The sequence below is a fragment of the Saccostrea echinata genome, unplaced genomic scaffold (assembly GCF_033153115.1).
Source record: "Saccostrea echinata isolate AGI-Se365-2 ecotype Australia unplaced genomic scaffold, CSIRO_AGI_Sech_v1 ptg000029l, whole genome shotgun sequence".
In the NCBI taxonomy this organism is placed as follows: Eukaryota; Metazoa; Mollusca; class Bivalvia; order Ostreida; family Ostreidae; genus Saccostrea; species Saccostrea echinata.
In genome coordinates, this window is record NW_026889778.1 from 18,852,182 (window position 1) to 18,872,619 (window position 20,438).

General features: G+C 32.2%; 1 protein-coding gene across 1 annotated transcript in view; it reads right to left on the reverse strand.

The window, feature by feature from the left end:
• The window catches only part of LOC133195682 (hemicentin-1-like), a 70,206-nt gene that overhangs the window by 36,475 nt on the left and 13,293 nt on the right, over positions 1-20,438 (reverse strand). The window lies entirely within an intron of this gene.

The window sequence follows — 20,438 nt, forward strand, 5'->3', positions numbered from 1 at the left end:
CGAGTCATCTCGATCAATACATGTATACTTGTTACAAGTACTAGAATCCTTCAAATCTTTGAGACAAATAAAACCTAGCATCAAGAATATTAAAATGTTTAAAGATTCATAAGAAAAGATCAAACCTAAGAAATTTATTGGTTGCTTCGTTATCTTCACGTTTTTTATTTTACAAAGCAAATAGTAATTATGAAAAAAAAATGGATATCAAAATCTTAATGATTTTTAACTTAGGAAAAATTTTTAGAGTGATTTAAATTTGATTTAATATTCAAGAACATTCAAATTACTCTGCGTATGAACAAATTAAAACCAGGCAAGCTATTGACAAACAAGCTGACAAAACAAGGATATCAACAGTCTCGTTTGAAGTCATCTTTTCGCAAGTTTTTCTGTGGATACAATGACCTTGTCAGCACATACAACCTGTCATTGAGTCAAATGCTGACTGAAGTTTTTCATACTGATTGTTAGGCCATTGTTTATACACTAAACTGTCTACAAATATTTCCGATTTTTGTTTCCCGATCATGACAAGGAGTACACAACGGGTGTGACCGGTCGGCAGGGGATGCTCACTCCTCCATTGCACTTGATCCTACCTCTAAATTTTGAGGTCCGTGTTTGCTCTGCTCCAAATTCGTATCGTTTCATTGGACTTTTGAGATTGAATACTGTTCATTATCTTCATATTTCATTGCATCTAAATTTATCAATTTAATGTGAAAACTGTGCATTGTTTTAGTATATTTAATTTTTTTAATTTTTCTGACTCTATTATCTTAAAAGTTTTAATAAATCGGATGCAGCTGTCAGTATGGAGCATAATTATTTTATGCGAAGATGTCAGGAAATCAGTTTGGATTCTTCATTTTTATATATATATATATATGATTTATTGAGAGTACTCGAACTATATAATGCAGGTTATTTCAACATATGTATTTCAACTCTGGATATCTATATTTTTGCAGAATAACAAAATATTTACAAAGCAACAACTGCATTCTTCAGTATGATCTCAAGCAATATATTTTATGATATAAACACAAATGACTACAACATCATAATTGTTTATTAAAATTTTAGTTACATCATCAAAAGTCAGGAAGTCAGTTTTTTTTTTAAATGGACAATACAAGAGATAAATGTATTGATGCGGTTAAACTGCGCTTTGTGAATCGAAAAACATTACCTATGAATAATATTTTGAAAAAGAAGTACCCAAATAAGAACCATCTTTCTTAGAAAAAGAATTTTCAAATTTTTCCCATTTTTAGGGAAATATGGGACATTCAGACAAAAAGAGTTTGTTGATGGGAATCTTGGCGGCTAAACTTAAAGCTATATAAAATGACGTTAAATTGAAAATGCATCTGATATGCATGTTTCTAAAAATGCCTGTAAAAAAAAAAAAAAAAAAAATACATGTATGTTCTTTACATGTTTGGAAAATTTTCCTTGCATAAAGACTTCATAACAATTTTTGGAAACCGTTAGGTCGGGACATGTTTGCTGAAACACCCTCTATAAATCATGTGATTTTATAAAGGCAATAAATAACAGCAAGATACTTATCTTTTTGTTAAAGCTGAACATGATTCGTAAAAGCAATGTGTCCGCCATTTTTGTTCAGATTCTCGCTATATCTGAGGACCCCTATATAAAGGACCTGACTTGGACACCGTTCAGTATAATCAGTCGACACCGGTGTAGACGGACGTATGCTATACAGCACTCGGTAGCGACAAAAATAACTGTAATACCTCGTCTAATGCAGGAAAGTAGATACAAAAGAAACTTACAATTATAGTTGTACAGGTCAGCGCATTATACAAACAAACACAGATACCACGTAACTACAATAAAATGTAAACAAAGGTAATGCAAGATAACCAGCACGAACACGGGTCGTCATTCCACGCCGATACCCGTGACAATAAAGCAGTCAGCTGTAACGAATACGAAGAGTATACCCTGGTGTTGATGCATCGTAGATATAATATCGAAAATGGAGTATGCCTATTTACAAGTCGTGTTCAGCTTTAAGATGGAAGCTAACGGGTAAAATATTATTTTCATTGATTACCTTTGCTATTCTTGATAAATCCTTTCATATTTTTAGTCAGCGTTTCGTAAATTATATAGTCGTAATGTTAGCAAATATAACCTATAATTGGATCGTATTTTAGCTGACGTGTTTTATATTAATTGTTAGGCATTTGTTTTTGTTCAAAATGACTGCTGAATATTGTGTATACCTGATCATTACATAGGGCTCATGGCAGGTTTGACTGGTCGACAGGGGATGCTTACTTCTCCAAGGCACCTTATCCCACCTCTGGAATTTTCGAGGGTCTGTGTTTTATGACCCTGTTTGCAGATTTGTATAGTTTGTAATTTTTTTTGAAAATCGATCACTGTTTATTATCTTCACTTTTTCATTTGGATAAAAATGTGAACATTACACATTTTAAAAACATTTTATTAAGAGGATCTTGTGTCATATTATAGCAGCTCCAACTAAATGGTTTCTCAGTGAAAATTTATACGAAAGCTACATGTTCCAAAACACAGTTTTTGGTTGTATGTGTCTTCAGCTACCGTGAAATTTTATTTTACAATTTGCCAAATAAGTAATGCTATTTGTGTTTTAAACCATTTTGATTCAAAACAAGCACAAGAGTTGTATTTTTTTTTAATTCGTTTCTTTTTTGGTCGAGAAAGACCACGAATATGAGCACTTCTCTTAAGTCTTTCGCAAGAGACAAATTTTAAATAATGAAGAACCATGATGGCGTATAGTTATAATTAATAACTGTGGTAACAGTATTGATGGAGTTCATAAACTAGGGAAAAAGGTCATATAATTCCTGATGTAGACATTTTTTTTGAATTAAACACTGACTCTGGTAAAATCGATTAACTTTCTTACAAATCGTTTAACATGTGACAGACGGTCGAGTAGAAGAAAAACAAACACTTGATCTTTACACTCATTTAATTCAAGTTAATGACACCATTTTTCATCTAGGTCATATTTGATGTAATTTTCATGAGTGCTTTTAAAGTGGACGCCCGTAAAATTGTCGATGTTGTTTGTTTTGCAAAATCACCAATTATTCTCCATCAATTTCCCACCAAATGCTGGTAATCATTTATAAACAGATAATTCTCGTACAAATTCATAGAGGAATTATTACTATCAGGCCCCTTTTTATAAGGTTTGTCAATTTAACTGATATATTTGATATACATGCGAATATAAAGGAAGACAATACCCATGATGTTCAGTAAAATGTATTAAACATCTTATGAATTTTCGCGGAATATTTTTTAAAATGTCCTAAAAAATAAGGAACAGATGATGCAAACAAACTTTTATAAAAAATATTGAAAATAACAACTTAAGACATGTTTATATAAGTAAAATGAATGTTTAAACGCATAGATTGTAATTTTTCATTCAAAATTTTCCAAAAAGGGTTTAAAGTGACAAAAAATTATATAGATTAAAAAGAGTGGCTGTAGAAAGGTAGAATTTTTAACATCTTAGAAAGTTTACGATTTCTTAATATTAAAATTATTTGCATCATTTCCAACCAAAAGAGGTCTAAAAATATATACCAATCCAGGCATTCATTTTTTGTTTATATCATCTGTCCTTAATTTCTTCTTTGATAAACAATAGTCATCGTCTAGTAAGCACAGTGACATTAAAACGTACCACTCATTAAACACCTTATACAACCATACCCAATAATAAAGTAATATACAGGCTTTTTGACATCAAAGATTGGTACTTTTTCAAAGATAAAAAATGGAACTCGTAAATCTACATACCTTGTCTGACTATATGCAAAATCATTTTGTTAAAAAAATATTCTGATTGTACAAAAGTACATGTACTCCAAAGTTGATATTAAGAATATGCTTGAGTTTCAGATTAACAATATCTTTGAAGTTTTTGGAGATCAAGTCTTCCAACAATCTGTCGGAATTCCCAATGGTACCCATTGCACCTCGTTTAAGCTGACCTAATTTTGTATTCATATGAAGCAGAATGTATTTAGAAACTCTATTTACATAAAAAGAAGTTCTCTTGCTTTGGCTTTCAATTCAACACTTACATATATCGACGACGTTTTATTTATTATTCATGTTTATCCCAAAGCTAATACGTTGATTCGATATACACCTTTGAACTCAAAAAAGATACCACAAGGTCTCACACATCTGTTTCACATGTGGATATATTATGCTAGAAAAAGATGTTAATGGTAACCTAACAACAAAACTTTATGATAAACTGATGACTTCAACGTTCCTTATTTATCGAACAATATACCATTATCATAAATTATTATTATTATTATAAATAATGATTATATCTCCCAGTTTTTTTTTCGATATACAAGAGCATGCTCTACGTACGAACAGCTTCTAAAACGAGACAAGCTATTGACAAATAAGTTGATGAAACAAATTCGCAAATTCTTTGATCGATACAATGATCTTGTCAGTAAATGCTATCCATCATTAAGTCGAATGTTGACTGACGTTTTCCATATAAATTATTAGGCAATTATTTTCACACTGAATTGTCTACAGATTTTTCCGTTTGCTCGATCATAACAAAGAGCACACGGCGGCTGCGACATGTCGAAAGGATATGCTTACTCCTCAATGGCACCTGATCCCACATCTAAGTTTTTACAGCTCCATGTTTGCTCTGCTCCAAATTTGTAATTTCTGTTCTTGATTACTGTTCGTTATCTTTATATTTCATACATAGTAAACAACAGATGAATTTTCCTACAATGCACAACTATAGTTCTTCCCTTTGTATATTACAGTACAGTGATGTTGCTAATATAAAGACGCCTTCTATTTGGAACTATGAAGTAACCAGAAAACCAATTTTAAAGAGAAACCATACATTCAGAAGAATCCATAAAAAGAGTCGTCGAAGTGATGATTACGCCCTCAAGCACATGCATGTCAACTGTCTTCGGAGGCAAGTCTCTCTATATATTTTCCTCTCAATGTTTTCTGTACCATTTTTTGGTATGATAGATTAAAAAGTTGGGTTAACCTTAAAAGGATTAAATTCTAACTTCAACGAAATAGCGGATTAAAAAAAAACTGCTTCTAGGGCAATAATCCGTAATTATGTACTGTAATCTCCGTTATTCTTAGAAAAGGTAAATAGCATTAAAAGCAAAATTAACTTTAGTTGAAAAATTAACTTTTTTTCGATCAAAAGTAATTTATAAAAAAAATCATAAAAACCCAAAGCGATATAAATGTTAAAGGTGACGATAAGGAACAGTGATCAAGCTCGAAACTCCTGTAAAGAATTCAAATGAAAAGGAAGGAGAAAACACGACCCCTGGAAACACCAGAGATTGGATCAGGTGGCTATGAGGAGTTAGCATTCCCTGTCGACCACTCATGTCCACTGTTAGCCCAATATATTGATCAGATATCTAAACGGAGTAATCCGCAGTCAAAATGGTATAAAAACAATGGTCATAAAATTATTGCTAAACATGTCAGTCATTATACGACCCTTTGTATTGGGAACCAAGGTTTTTTTAACGTTCATAGAATTTAAAAGATGCTAATTTAAAACGACATAAAACTCTGTAACATCAACCTATTTGTCAGAAGCCTGTCTCGGTTTAAAAATTGATCGAAAATAGAAAATGCTGGGAGACATAAACAGCAAAAGCAGCTGCTAGTGGAATAAATCTACATATATATGGAAAATTAACGATAGACCAATTGAAGTCTTCCCTTTGTCTATAGGTAAGTTGTAAGTTGACCATTGACGTTTATAGCCAGTAAAACATCCATGAAAAAAGAAGCAGATGCGCAACGGGTTCCAGTAAATGTTCTACCAAGCCTCTTTCTTTACTCCTCAGAAAATATTAATAGCAATGAAGGAGAAACCTAAGGAGTACTGTACTACAATTTATTCGAAAAGAGGTGTAAATCAGATGTGGATACTCAAGCACTCTAAGGAACTGATAGAAAGTTTGAAATCGCAAAATGTTACTAAAATCAATATCATCAAAGCGTGCGTAATAGTCCAGGATTTTTAACATCATAGTCTGCTGCTTTTTCAATAAAAATGGAACTTGTAAATTTACTTACCTTTTCATTGGTTATTTGCAAAATTATTTTCTTAAAAACATTTTGATTGTAGACACAACTACTCTGAAGTTGATATCTAAAATGCTTGAGTTTCTGATTGACAATATCTATGTAGTATTTTAGGAGATAATGTCTTCCAACAATCTATCGGAATTTCCATGGGTACTGATTGTGCCCCCTTATTAGCAGATTTATTTTTGTATACATATGAAGCAGAATTTATTCAAAAACTTATACTTGTAAATAGGATAGCACTTGCTCTGGCCTTCACTTCGACATTTAATATATCGACGCCAAATTATCAATTAGCAATAGTTACTTCCATTTATATGTAGAACTCGATATATCCCAATGAACTTGAAATAAAAGATTAGTATTTTTATTACTAGGTGCTTTTTTTTTTATAGCGCCTTATCTAATTATACAATTACCCCCAAAGCGCTTAACATGTAAAAACAAGTACAATATAAAACAAAAAAACGCTAACTAAATCAAAGGGACATAGAAAATAATACCATATTGAAGTTCATAAAGGAATTAAAATTAAAGGATTTTTTTAAAATAAAAATCAACTGGATGCCTAATTATTACATTATTAATCAAAAGCTTTTGTTTAAAAACAACTAACACTTGACTGTTTGCACCGAAGATCCAGAGGGAGGCCTTTCCACGGGATGAATGAGGATTCATCGCGCAGGTATGTTAAGGCAGTACCCAGATCATATTTCGGCGAATTTAGACTTTTTTCGTAAAATGTAACGTTGATAAATCGGAAAAACCATAGATAAAACATTCACTATTATTATCCATTGTATAAACGTCATTGAGTCTTAGGCTTAAAGAAGCACTCCACTACGACGTCATCACGTGACGTCTATAAATAGAAAAATTGCCTTAATGAAAAAAGAAAAAGTTCAACACTACCCTGGAGATAATTCATTTCTTTTAGTGAAAATAATTATGTAAAAACATCACAGGGCCATGAAAAGTGCTGCTAGAATCCTACTCTCCTGACACAGAAAAAAATATTCCAAAGTTTCGCATGAAACCTTACCAAAATTTTTACATTTTATACATACGATCAAGGAATTTTTATCAATTCATGTTAACCACACGATTCTAGCAGCACTTTCCAAGTACTATAGAATACAAGCTTTCGATACAAGCAAAAATTATGTTTCAAAGTATGTGGCGTAGTGTTGAACTTTTGCATCTTTGTTGTTATAGAACGACAGAGGAAAGGCTGATCGGGATTTCAAAGCACTGCGTGTGTTCATTATAAGAAAACATGATAAGAATATATCAGCGTACCTGATTCTTAATCTTTAATTCCTTATGAATCACACATAACATTCACGGTATATGCCTTAAAACTCCCATTTCATATATTTGTTTACATGAATTCTCGTCACCTTTAATTTCACTCGGCAAATATTTGATCAATAGTTATGACGTCATGGGTTTGTTATTTAACCCCCGTGCTAAATAATTAGCTATTTATACCACCCCAAAATGACAAGATTTAGTTTATATTATGTTTTGAATGATTCCATTCATTTCTTGGACCTGAAATCAAACTTTAAATATAATATTAAGAAATCATTATCTCTAAAGTTCACGTCATACAGCTTACTATGACGTCATATTGTAAAGGCAAGTAGGATATATCTCTGGGTGTAGCCTTAACATACCCGCGCGAACCTTCTAACACTATACAGCCCACTATAAGTGCGTGGCTTTTGAAGCAACATTGAATCCCCAGATCGAAGTACACGCTGTAGACATGAACCAGTTCCTGGATAATGGCTGGGGCTTGTTTCTGTAAAGCCTTGAAGGTATACAAAATGCTTTTATATTTTTTTTATATGCCACAAGTAACCAATGAAGAGTCATGAGAATCGTTGTAATAAGCTCATGCTTCGTTAAACGTGTCACTAATCTGGCAGCAATGTTTTGAACTTTCTGCAACTTCTGCAAGGATGTGTCATTAAGACCATAAAGATGTGCATTACCATAATTAAGTAGAGTTGTAAAGAGTGATCTAACGAGTGTCCTACGCGCTTCCTCTGTTATGAGTGATCTTATTCTACCAATATTTCGAAGATGGAAATACAATGTAACAGGATCTGGTCAATGAATTTATTTGATACTCCATACTAAGTTTGCTGTCGAAAATGCCTCAAGATTTTTGATACATGAAGCATAAGTGATGACAGATCCACCAATAGCCCGAGTTGACATCTTGAAAATTCATTTTCCTTACGTTTTGGGTTAAAGATGATGAGTTCTATCTTTCCTGATTTAGCTTGAGTATGTTGTTTTGCATCCAATTTCGTACATTTCAGAGTTTAAAACATGTTTCAAATTTGGATATTTTACTAGAAAAAGACGCTTGTGGTAACCTTACAACAAAACTTTATGTAAACTTGATAACTTTAACTTTTCTCTCTTCAACTTCCTTACTTGTGTAGTAATATACACTTATCACCTGCATATGAGTTTATGTCTCCAGTCGATTCGATACGGAAGACCATGCTCTACATACGAACATTTTTAAAACGAAGAAGAATATTAACAAACAAGTTGATGAAACAAAGTTATCAACAGTCTCGTTGTTAGTCAACATTTCGCAAGTTCTATGGTTGAGACAATGACCTTGTCAGCAAATATAATCTATCATAAAGTTGAATGCTGACTAACGTTTTTCATACTAATTGTTAGGCCATTATTTACATATTGAATTGTCTACAGATTTTTCCGATTTTCATGACAAGGAGCATACGGAAGGTGTGACCGGTCCACAGGGGTGGTTTACTCTTCCATGGCACCTGATCCCTTTTCCTATGATTTTAGAGGTCCGTGTTTGCTCTGCTCCAAAATTGTATTGTTTCAATAGAATTTTGAGCTTGATTACTGTTCGTTATATTCATATTTATGTAGTAGACTCTCTTTTTTTAAATCTTGAATTCACTGGGATATATCGAGCTGACATGCCATTGAATGCAAATAACCATCTTCAATTTGGATAATGACATCGATGCATACGAAATGTTTAATTGAAAGCCAGGGTAAAATTCAACTTCTTTTCATGAAAAAGATTTTAATAGATTCTGTTTCATAAGAATATGAAACAAGTCGGTCAACAAATCACAAATAGTGCACATCGAAATTCCAACAATTTGTTGGAAAATCTAGTCTCTGAAGATTATATAAATATTGTCAATGAGGAAATCCAGCATCAAACAAAAAAAAAAAATTCAAGAACATTGACAGGTAAAGGTAATTTATAAGATATCAGGTATTCGAATCTTATATATACAGTAATGTATTTAGTTTAGACCCGCGAACAATCAATCAAACGTTTCTTGAAAGACTTTTGCTTTTTCGAATACACATGAAGTTAGGTATAGTTAGAATTCTACTTATCGTCAAAACTTTTATGAGGACAAATTGTCTCCCACTTTCATTGAAAGTGGGGGATATTAGTTTGGGTATGTCTGTTCATCTATCCATCTGTCTGTCCGTCCGTCTAGCTGTCTTTCTAGCTATATTTCCATTTCTATTTGTTTTCTCTGTGATAACTCTTTGAAAGTTAGGAGAGTTGATTTCTTGATCATTCTACCGGAATGCAAATTTCGCCAAGCGAAAGGTCAGGAACTAAGAAGGCCTAATATGCATGTAATTCTCGTGCAGCTGTCTTTGTGTTTGACGTCAGTGGGCGGGGACTATTGAAATTGACATGTGAGGCCTCGTGTAATTTAAATCTATTAGTCTACATTTTTAAAATCTAAATTTACAATTTTATTTCACAATGAAATGGAAATATAAGGAATCACTGTCTAGTTAGTAGAGTATGCCAGGGACATCAACGATAGTTGGAAACGTGGGATAATTTATGCATAACGGGCTTCGCCCGTTGTGCAAATTATCCCACGTTTCAAACTATCGTTGATGTCCCTGGCATACTCTACTAACTAGACAGTGATTCCTTAAGTATTTCGGTCTGTCACTTTCGTTTCCAGACGATATATTAAGAAGTCTTTGAGTTTTTTCAAAGAACTTGTATACCACAACTTCCTATGACCTGAAAAAGAACCCAATTGATTTTGAGGTCAAAAAGTCAACGGTAAAGGTAAGAAATCCATACATTCTGTCTGTGTGTAACACTTGTGTTACGATATATCAAGATTTGCAGTGAAATTTTACACCACAACTCCCTGCGGTCTAAAGAAGACCCTTATTGAGGTCAAAAGGTCAAAGTTCAAGGTAATAAATTCATACTTTGTTTGTGAAACACCTTCGTTTCCGGGCAAAATCTTTTAAAGTCTTTGAGATTTTGCGACGAAATTTGATACCTTAACTCTCTAGGGCCTAAAGAAAACCCTTTTGATTTCAAGGTAAAAAAATTCTATCATTAGAAATAACATTCTCCAGATGAAAACTTTAGGGTTTTTTTTAGCCCTTTTTCAATAAAATTTTACATTAGAACTTCCTATGAAAAGAATTTTGAGGTTAAATTGTCAGAGGTCAAGGTCATAAATCCATACATTCTGTGTAACACTTTTTTCCCAAACTTTATCTCAAAAAGACTTTGATCTTTTACACTGAAATTTTTTATCACAACTCCCCGTGGTCTTAAATACTCATACCGATTCTGAGGTCAAAAGGTCAAAGGTCAATATCAGAAATATATATTGCATATGTAGTTTTCAGATAATAATTTTAGTTTATCTGTAAGCTTTTGCGATGAATACGGACTTTAAGGCCAAAAGCTGAATGGTCAAGTTTAACCTTTTTTTCTTTTTGCCCTCTGCAATTTTTCCTATTTCTCTCACTCTCTTCTTTTTTCCTTAATGGGGGGACAGAAGTTCTCTGAATTAGCTTGTTAAGTATGAAAGTGGCTATACTAGTGTGATTATCTGAAGTATTTCATGTCTTCCTGTGGTAATAAACGTTGCGTTACGGGATGGTTAATATCAGCATGTGTGGACGTAAACTTTTGCAGCTGTGATTGCTTGTGGAGTTTTGTATCTATCCTGCTATTACATGCACTTATACACCGCAATAAAGGAAATAAAGACAACTAGCGAACAAAAATTTATATTTCTTATCCCCTGTGTTTGCATTCATTGTAAGTTTTAAGATTGAAATCTTTTAATTACAGTACTTTCTGCCTAACATACATTTACAAAATATATTTTATTAGCGTTTGTTCCTGAGTTGTATTCAATTGTTTGTAAGTGATGTTTTATGGTCCTCTGCACTATAACCAATTATTCAAACCTTCATGAATTATTGCGATACTCATCTGTAAAAAAAAAAATAAATGAGATGTATGTTGCAATCTTGAAAACTGAACAGTTACTTTAATTTGATATAAATTAGATTTCACCTTTTACTGATAACAGTAAACTATAAGTCTAAGTAACTGAATATCAGTAAAATGTGTCTAAATTAGGAAACGTAGAGAAGCTCGTCACTCGATTTGGGTCAAACGGTGCATTCGAGCTTACTTAAATAGAATTAACAAGCCTAGTTATAAGTGACAAGAGGCCCATGGGCCACAACGCTCACCTGAGTAACTTTGGTCCTGCTGTTCTTCAAAAGACGATCTTTTTGTAATACCTTTTGTGGCCCCGCCCTACCCATGGGGGTTATGATTTCAATTTAAAATCTACACTACCCCAGGATGTTTCCATATAAGTTTCAGCTGTACTGGCCAAGTGGTTCTTGAGAAAATTCTCAAAGATTTTTCCTATATATTTCAATGAAAAACTTGGATTCCCTATTGTGGCCCCGCCCTACCCCCAGGGGTCTATAATAATTTAGAATTTACACTGCCCCACGATGCTTTTATAAAAGTCTTGACTTTTCTGACCAAGTGGTTCTTGAGAAGAAGATTTTTTTTTCTATATATTTCAATATAAAACTTGGATTCCTTATTGTGGCCGCGACCTGCCCTGGGGGGTCCTGATTTTAACAATTTAGAATCTACACTACCCAAGGATGCTTCCACATAAGTTTCAGCTTTTCTGGCCCAATGGTTCTTAAGAAGAAGATTTTAAAAGATTTTTTCTATGTATTTCAATTTTCAACTTGGATTCCCTATTGTGGCCCCGCCCATCCCCTGGGGGTCATGATTTGAACAATTAAGAATTAAATCTACTCCAGGATGCTTCCACATACGTTTCAGCTTTTCTGGTCCAGTGGTTCTTGAGAAGAAGATTTTTTAAAGATTTTTTCTATGTATTTCAATGTTAAACTTGGATTCCCTATTATGGCCCCGCTCTTCCCCCGGAGGTCATGATTTTAACATTTAAAATCTACACTACCCAAGGGTGCTTCCACATAAGTTTCAGCTTTTCTGGCCCAGTGGTTCTTAAGAAGAAGATTTTTTAATGACCCCACCCTATTTTTGTCTTTTCTTGATTATCCCCCTTGTAAGGGGGTTTGGCCCTTTATTTTAACAATTTAAACTCCCCGTTACTCAAGGATGCTTTGTACCAAATTTGGTTAAAACTGACCCAGTGGTTCTTGAGAAGTTGAAAATGTGAAAAGTTTACAGACGGACGGACGGACAGACGGACGGACAACGGGTGATCAGAAAAGCTCACTTGAGCTTTCAGCTCAGGTGAGCTAAAAAAGGATTAACTTGTTCTATTCTTGTAGTGGAATTTATAATAGAATGTACGGATATATTCCCAGCCATTCCCTGTATTTCTTGTTGCAATACAAGATTTGAAGTTGCATGCATAGGGCTCATTAAAAGAATGTTTTATTCCACTTTTCCAAAATTTTACAAATATGTAATATTTGTCTTACCTTCTTTGTTTTCCAAAACGACGTCATACACATTACTGTTCTCTGTGTTTTCTACGTTTTTCGTGAAACTGCAAGTAAACATGCCATCAATAAACATGATATAAAAGACATCTTTTACCTTTAGAAAAAGTATCTTGTTAGATATTTTTCGTGCAGTTTACCTTTTGATATGTTTCCCACTGGATTTGATTTCTGTAATAAAAGAATGGACTTTTTATCCATGATATCTGAATTTTGCGCTGAAATGCTATAGATGACAACATGTATCAAACTTAAATAAACTTGAACTCGTACTTCATAAGTAATTTGTACAACGAAGTATTCAAATAAGTGATAGGTAAGCAAACAAGGAAGGGAAAAAGCACTGAACGATCTCATAATGTGATCAAGGTATCTTGATTCGATCATAGTTTCTTCAACGTAAATTATATATCTATATTATCAGTGCTCTGGAAATAAATGCAAAATATTATCAGACTTTTTTTGAAATTTAAAAATAAATAAAATCAGCTGAATAGTTTGAAAAACTAATTTCTGGATACTGATAATTCCTTAGCTTCTTGTTCATGTACATATATATTTTCTTGCTGAATTATCTGTTAATAAATCATTTGAATTTCACGTTAATACCTATAAATAAAATTATATTCTTGGAATATTTAGTTTCTTCATTCATGGTTATAGCTGTTCTTATAATTCAACCATTATATGCAATATACAAGAAGACATTTACGTTTTTGATCTGTCCTAATGTCATGATATTGATGATCATCCATCTTTGTGACGTTCTGCATGACGTAATTTTCATTTCTAGTAACATAAATTGTTGTAAAAAGTCAAATCATAGTAAAATAAAAAACAAAAATCAAATTAAGAATTATAAATTTATACTTACTCAGATCTTCGGAAACAGCAAATAGCTAAAATTTAAAAAGTAATGAAATGAAATTGATTAGTTACATGTGAAAAAAAAAAGGATTTCAGAATCTGAGTATATTACATGAATGCTTGCCTTTTTTAATAAATCGCCGCCGAAGGATGATAAAAATTACATGTACAAGTCCGGAACAGACGATGAACATAACAGTGGAGACAGAGGCCAATACAGGAATCAGGGCGGATAACTCTGGAATCCATTTATTAACCATAATTCGTTTATGTGCATTTTTAATATATATGTACATGAACATTATTTAATTCTATGTTGTTGATTATCAACACCAAGCTTAATGAGTGATTGTTTTAGCAATGAATATTTTGAACTTAAAAAATACAACCTGTTGAAGAAGATTTGCATACATTCTGTTGTGAATCGGGATTCCCTGTAAGATATTGAAATGTATATTATTTACTAACGAATAAAATGCACTTTTATTTCAAAACTTTGTTTTTCTTTTTCTTAATAACAAAATATTATTTTTACGAGATCATTTTTAGGTTTAATTATGCATTTTCCTTTTATTTAGCATAAATTCCTTTACATTGATAGTATCTAAATTTAATATCTAATATATTCTACGTTTTTAAGGTGTGAAAAACCGAATACTATACGTACATAGCTATATTTTGTTCTATTTTAAGGTCAAGATCTAGTAAACGAAATCTGCCTACAGATTTCTCAAATTTGAGAAATAAATTCCTTTAATGATGCTTTATGATTTTAGCTTGGTCAAAGAAGTTGTTTCGGGGCATAATTTGTAGGTAAATAACGCGAAAAATCATATTTTAAACTGTCATTTTCAGTGAAAAATTAAGGAAACTTGCCATGAATATGGGAGTTTTTTTTTTGCCAAATCAGACAACTGAAATGTATCCAGACTGCCTACAGTCTCTCAGAAAACGGTAATTTGTAAGATCCTTGGCTTCTTCTTTAAAATAATATTAAATTGAATATAGGTATCGGGATTACTTTTCACTTGATTTCAAATTGGATTCCATGAAAATACTTTATTTTCTACATAATTTTATTAGAGCCGTAAAGTACGGGGAAAAGAAAGTTGAAAATGATTATGACGTCAAAATGGATTTAGCATCAAAAAGTTAGTCTAAAGTCATTTACTAGATCTTGACCTTAACAAATGTTGAATTACGAGGTGAGTTATATTAGGACGCCCGACATGGACTTAAAGTTGGTTTTAAGATTGTGAATCGATTGTGATGCACTATTTGAAATCTAAGGACTTTGTAGAAATTAACACAGGCGTTTTGTTATTATTAAACAATAAAATAACAAAAATAGCAACATAAAAACAATCAACAACAGATAAATGTTTTATAAATTAAACGTACCAGAATTACAATAAAGATTTAGTAGCAAAATTTCTTCAGCTTTCAAGTGCCTAATTACAGTCCCCCGCTTTTATGCCGATGTACAAATGTTGTCTGTAAAACGGGGGAACACTGTATATAGCTTTTCTTTATATAAGACGTATCCCCCTTACTTGTGACTCCCTCTCCCGGTAATTCCCTCTCGTCACTGTCAACAAAAGTGTATCTCTCAATTCTCAGCAGGGATTTCAAATTATTCGTGTGCGTAATTATCAACAGAGAATTCATTCACAATATTGTCAGTAAATATCGACACTTTAAATGTCTACTTATCAGACAAAACCAGCCTCTAAAATATCCAATTGCAAAATAATTTCCGGTAGCATTATAAATTTAGAAAATGACATGCGGAAAAAAAACCTAGACATAAAATTTTATGAATGAAATCATTTTTGATATGTGTTTTTGTCAATATTTTTTCCTTAGTAGTTAGTATACATGACAAATATATATCTTCGTGCACATCTATACAGTACCGATTCCGTTGATTTTTCGAAGCATAAGCATTAACATGCTTAGTTGCCTTTCATACATTTATGCCTTTATAAACTTATTATTGGACATAGAAGAAGACATGCATAAATAGATATTTATTTTGTTTATGTACACCATTAATATGAAAAATTGAGAAGATTCAGTGAACAGCTCAAAAGAAGTTTGATAGAGGGAGTTATCATGAATCTTTGTTGGGCAAATTATAAAACTCAATAGACATGTTTACTATTTTTTGTTGTTGAATTATTTTTTTCCCAATTGATTTTATGTTCGGTATCTCTTGTACATGTTGTAGTTTTAATATGGTTTCGATTTGCTAAATGTCGTGGATATGCGTGGACACATGCAGAAATTTACACTGTAAAAGTAATCACGCTACATCAAAACAACAAATATACCTTAACATATCAATTTGCTTTTCATTAATTCATATGATATAAAAACAATATAATTGTACAAAGGACATCATATCCAACATTGTAATATAAACAAATCTTCTTGCTTTTGAAGAGATTCAGATATTGAATTTATTGTAAGATAAATTTACCTTGAGGAATAAGGTGGAAAGTTGTCATAAAAGATCCATAATCATTGGTTACTCTCACAGTATAATAACCAAATTGATTTTCTTCCAGCACTGTCTTCTTTAAATGCACAGAAAATGAAGAAACATTTATACTGGTGCTTGTTCTTATAAAATCACTGGACAGCTTAACCTCTGGTGATGTACTTGTTTGTCTGAAGCCCCACTGAAAGGATGGTGTAGGGTACGACAGAAAATTCGCCGATATTTCTAGCTTATCATGAAGGGAAGCAGGTATCCGTAGAAAGTATAAACCATCAAGGAATCTTGGCCCACCTTGAATTGAACTTTCTTAATTAAGAACAAATGATAAAACTTCCATGTTACAAATAGTTTCAATTATTTTCTGATAATTTAGTGAGGAAATATTATATTTATAGAAAATTAAAATATAGTATTCTAAATATCTTGAAATTTACATTCTTGATCAATATACATCATGTGTACTGTTTCGCCATTTTACTTATGTCTCTTTTTCCAATCAAATTTCATTCTTTTCCTAAAAAATATATTCTTTTTTCAGGTCACATTTTGATTCGCATAATTTACATTTTATATAATAACAAATACAGCTGTACATTTATCAGAATTAGTAATTAACATACAATTAACATATATCTGTATAGAATCGGAAGCAGCAAACCCCAGAACATTTTCTGCTGTACATATATAAGAAGCTGTATGAAAACATCTAGCTGATTTTTCTGTGAAGTTCAATGTGTTCGTAAAGGTACCAATGCTGAGTATCTCACTGGTGTTCTGATTACGGATCGACATGTTTGTGAAACTAGAGCTATCAACTTCGCAAATCACTGACATAGGAGCAGGTTCATTGACTGTTGGACCGCTATGAAGTTTAAAAACCTTAATTTTAGGAAGATCTGTTATAAACGGAAGAATAAAACTTAAATACATTAAAACCAGAAACAAAAGCAGAATTTTCTCTTAATTACAACTTTTTGAAATACTTTATAATGATAATTATGATTAGTTTTTGACATGAAAGTCATGTCTTAGCTTACAGAGTACCGTTACAATCTGGGACGACTGATGGCCAGTAGGCACAACTGAGTTATTTGCAATACATATGATGTTCTTTCCGTTGTCCTCTTTAAAGATTGTAATATTTAATATTGCATTCACAGTATATGTTTGAGTAGAAGGGTCGATTGTAGAGGAAATGTACGTTGATTTTAAGTATGTTCCCCGGAATATCCACCAGAGTGATGCAGATGGGCGACCCCCAGAGGATGAACAGGTGACAGTTATCTGATCGCCTTCCTTTGTATTTGGGATCTTTGGAATCTCTGGGATACCCGGTCTCACTGAAGTAAAATATTTGAAGTAAATAGAAATGCATTGTTTATACTTCACCTTAAACATGTTAAAACTATTCCATAGTCAAGTAGATGTGCTTTTTATTTATTATTACCTAAGTTTTGTTATTAGTGTCCTCTTATGTTATTTTTTTTAAATGGACATGTTGTTGAAGTATTGATTAAATAATACCTTAAAAATAAGCAATGTCATAAAGAGGTACAATTAATTTCAAGTGACATGGCACGTCAAATTGTCATATAGTTGTCAGTAATGTTTCTCTGTAACTATCTGTCTGTGTGTCTGTCTGTCTATCCTTTGCTTCCATGAGATTTTATTTGATCTTTGAGATGTTTAATTTGATATATAGATATTCGACATACTCTTGTAGTTATTTAAACTGGTAACAAAATCACAGTTTCCTGAAATTTACCCCATTTTTAGTTATTGCTATTCTTCTAAAAAAAAAAGTCAGGAAAAAAACTTTGTTTGCAAAAGGTAATTCAACTCTAAGAAATAAGATTAAGAATAATTATTTGTCGATCAAGTGAAATTTGATTTATATTTGTTTTAAACTTTTGATTACGCTATATAAGTACTCTATTACTAAATTTTGACAAAAACACTGTTTTCCAGATGTTTCATGAATGGTGTTTGTTGTACATAGTTGCATTGCATATCAAGTTCGACATAAAAACTACGCATGTATTCCTTAATTCGTTTTTCAGGTAAAACTTTGAAAAATTATTAGTAATTGATTCATAGTATAAAATTGCATATTTAGTTTCTGCCTTATCTAATGCAATAAACATGTCTTTCTGAGTCCTTGTTGAATATGAATGTTTTGATTGATGAGATATACTATATACATGTAATTCTTTACACAGTTTGAAAAGCCTTTTTGGACTTGACCTGGATTCTGCATATTTGAACAAAAATATAATTTATAGTTCAACTTTACTATCCGGAGGTACATGAAGTCTATTCTCAAATATCTGCCTTTTGATTGCATCCAACAGAACATGTATTACTTTTAACAAAACTGAAAGAATACCTGATCTTAATTGATTATGACTAATGCAGTTTTTCAAGAAAATGGTATTCAAGACCATGCACTTACAACCAAGGAATATTTGAACATTTTCCCGCATTGGCTGTGATAAAGCTTGGTTAAATGAAGTACATGTGTAGTTCTGGAGGTCATCGTCTCTTGTAGGAATAAAGCTGTACATTGTCTCAGTAAATCCAGTAGATAATAATACAGAGTCTCTATACCAAGACACGTTGGCCGGAGGGTCACCACCTAATGACTGACATGACAAAGTTAAAGTGGAGCCTTCTGTACCATTAACTCTTAAGATGCCATCAACATTATAGGCATCGATGTTTATTCTGGAGGGAGGCACTATCATAATAAAAGATATTGTAAACTTTTGAGTACTTATAAAAGTGAACTGACATCTTAGGTATTCCACTACTTAAACAGGAATACTTAAACAGGAAACACATCTTCATTTTTTCAACTAATACAACAAGAACAACATTCTGAAAATATAAATATTTACAATATAATTTCAGATACATTCTGTATTCTTTTGATGGGAAGGTGTTAACGTCACACGAGTACTCTCCCTCGTCTTCCTGTCTTGTGAGTCCCGTTATCTGGAGATCGTATCCCCTTGTCTGTGTATTCCTCACCACTGTTAAACGTTCTCCTCTGGACAGACTAGGGTTTTTCTCCTGATTATAAAAGTAGGCAGTCATTGAAGGTGGTCCACTCCAATCCGTTCGTCCATTTGAGGCTGGTGGTGATAAAGGGCATATCAATTTTATCGTCCCTCCTTCCAGTCCGTAGGTGACAGCATTATTTGATTGACTGCTGACTTAAAAATAGTTTTGAATGACACTTCAATGTCCTAAAAATGAATTCACACTTGTATATTTAAACGTTTATTTCAATTTCAAGAAATGCCGATGAGTTTTAAACGGTTTATAAGTTCTGATTTTTTTAAAGTGGATCTTTTAAGCTATGGTCATATAAAATTTTGATAATCCGGAAAATTAACATCAGTACACAAATTGTTTATTTCATTTATTCTTTTAATTTTAATATTTTCTAAATATAAATTTTTGTATTTTTAAATGTTCTTCATATGTTAAATAAATGTAATTGACAAATAACTAAAGCAGGCCACCATTGTTTATCAATTTAATGTTTTGTACGGAATTTCCTGAAAGGTCTTAAGTTCGTGCAAAATGATATTGATGGTTTGAATGAGATCAATATATATACTTTAATGATGGTATATAATGAGAGTGTTGGTAACGTAACGCGTTTTATAGAAAATCAATACATTACCTTTAAACCTAAGACCATTGCTCCCCAACAGTGTTACTTTATCATTTTGACAAATCTCCACGTGTTAAAAAATCAATATAATTTTTTTTGTAAAAGATACTTAACTCCTTACATATACGACATCATTATGCATCATAAAACATTAATCGATTACTAATTTTATACATCTGTTTGTACATTACTTTTATTTCCTTTAACATAAAAAAGTATTGATGTCAGTAATGGAATTTCATATAATTTACATATTAATTGCGAAGTAAAAAACAGCTTTAAGAGAGGACCCTAAAGCAGAGGACAGAAGACATATAACACATTTTTTTAATATACGTACCACAACGCAACCTAGAGCCTCGAAGAAGAAACAAAAACACAAGA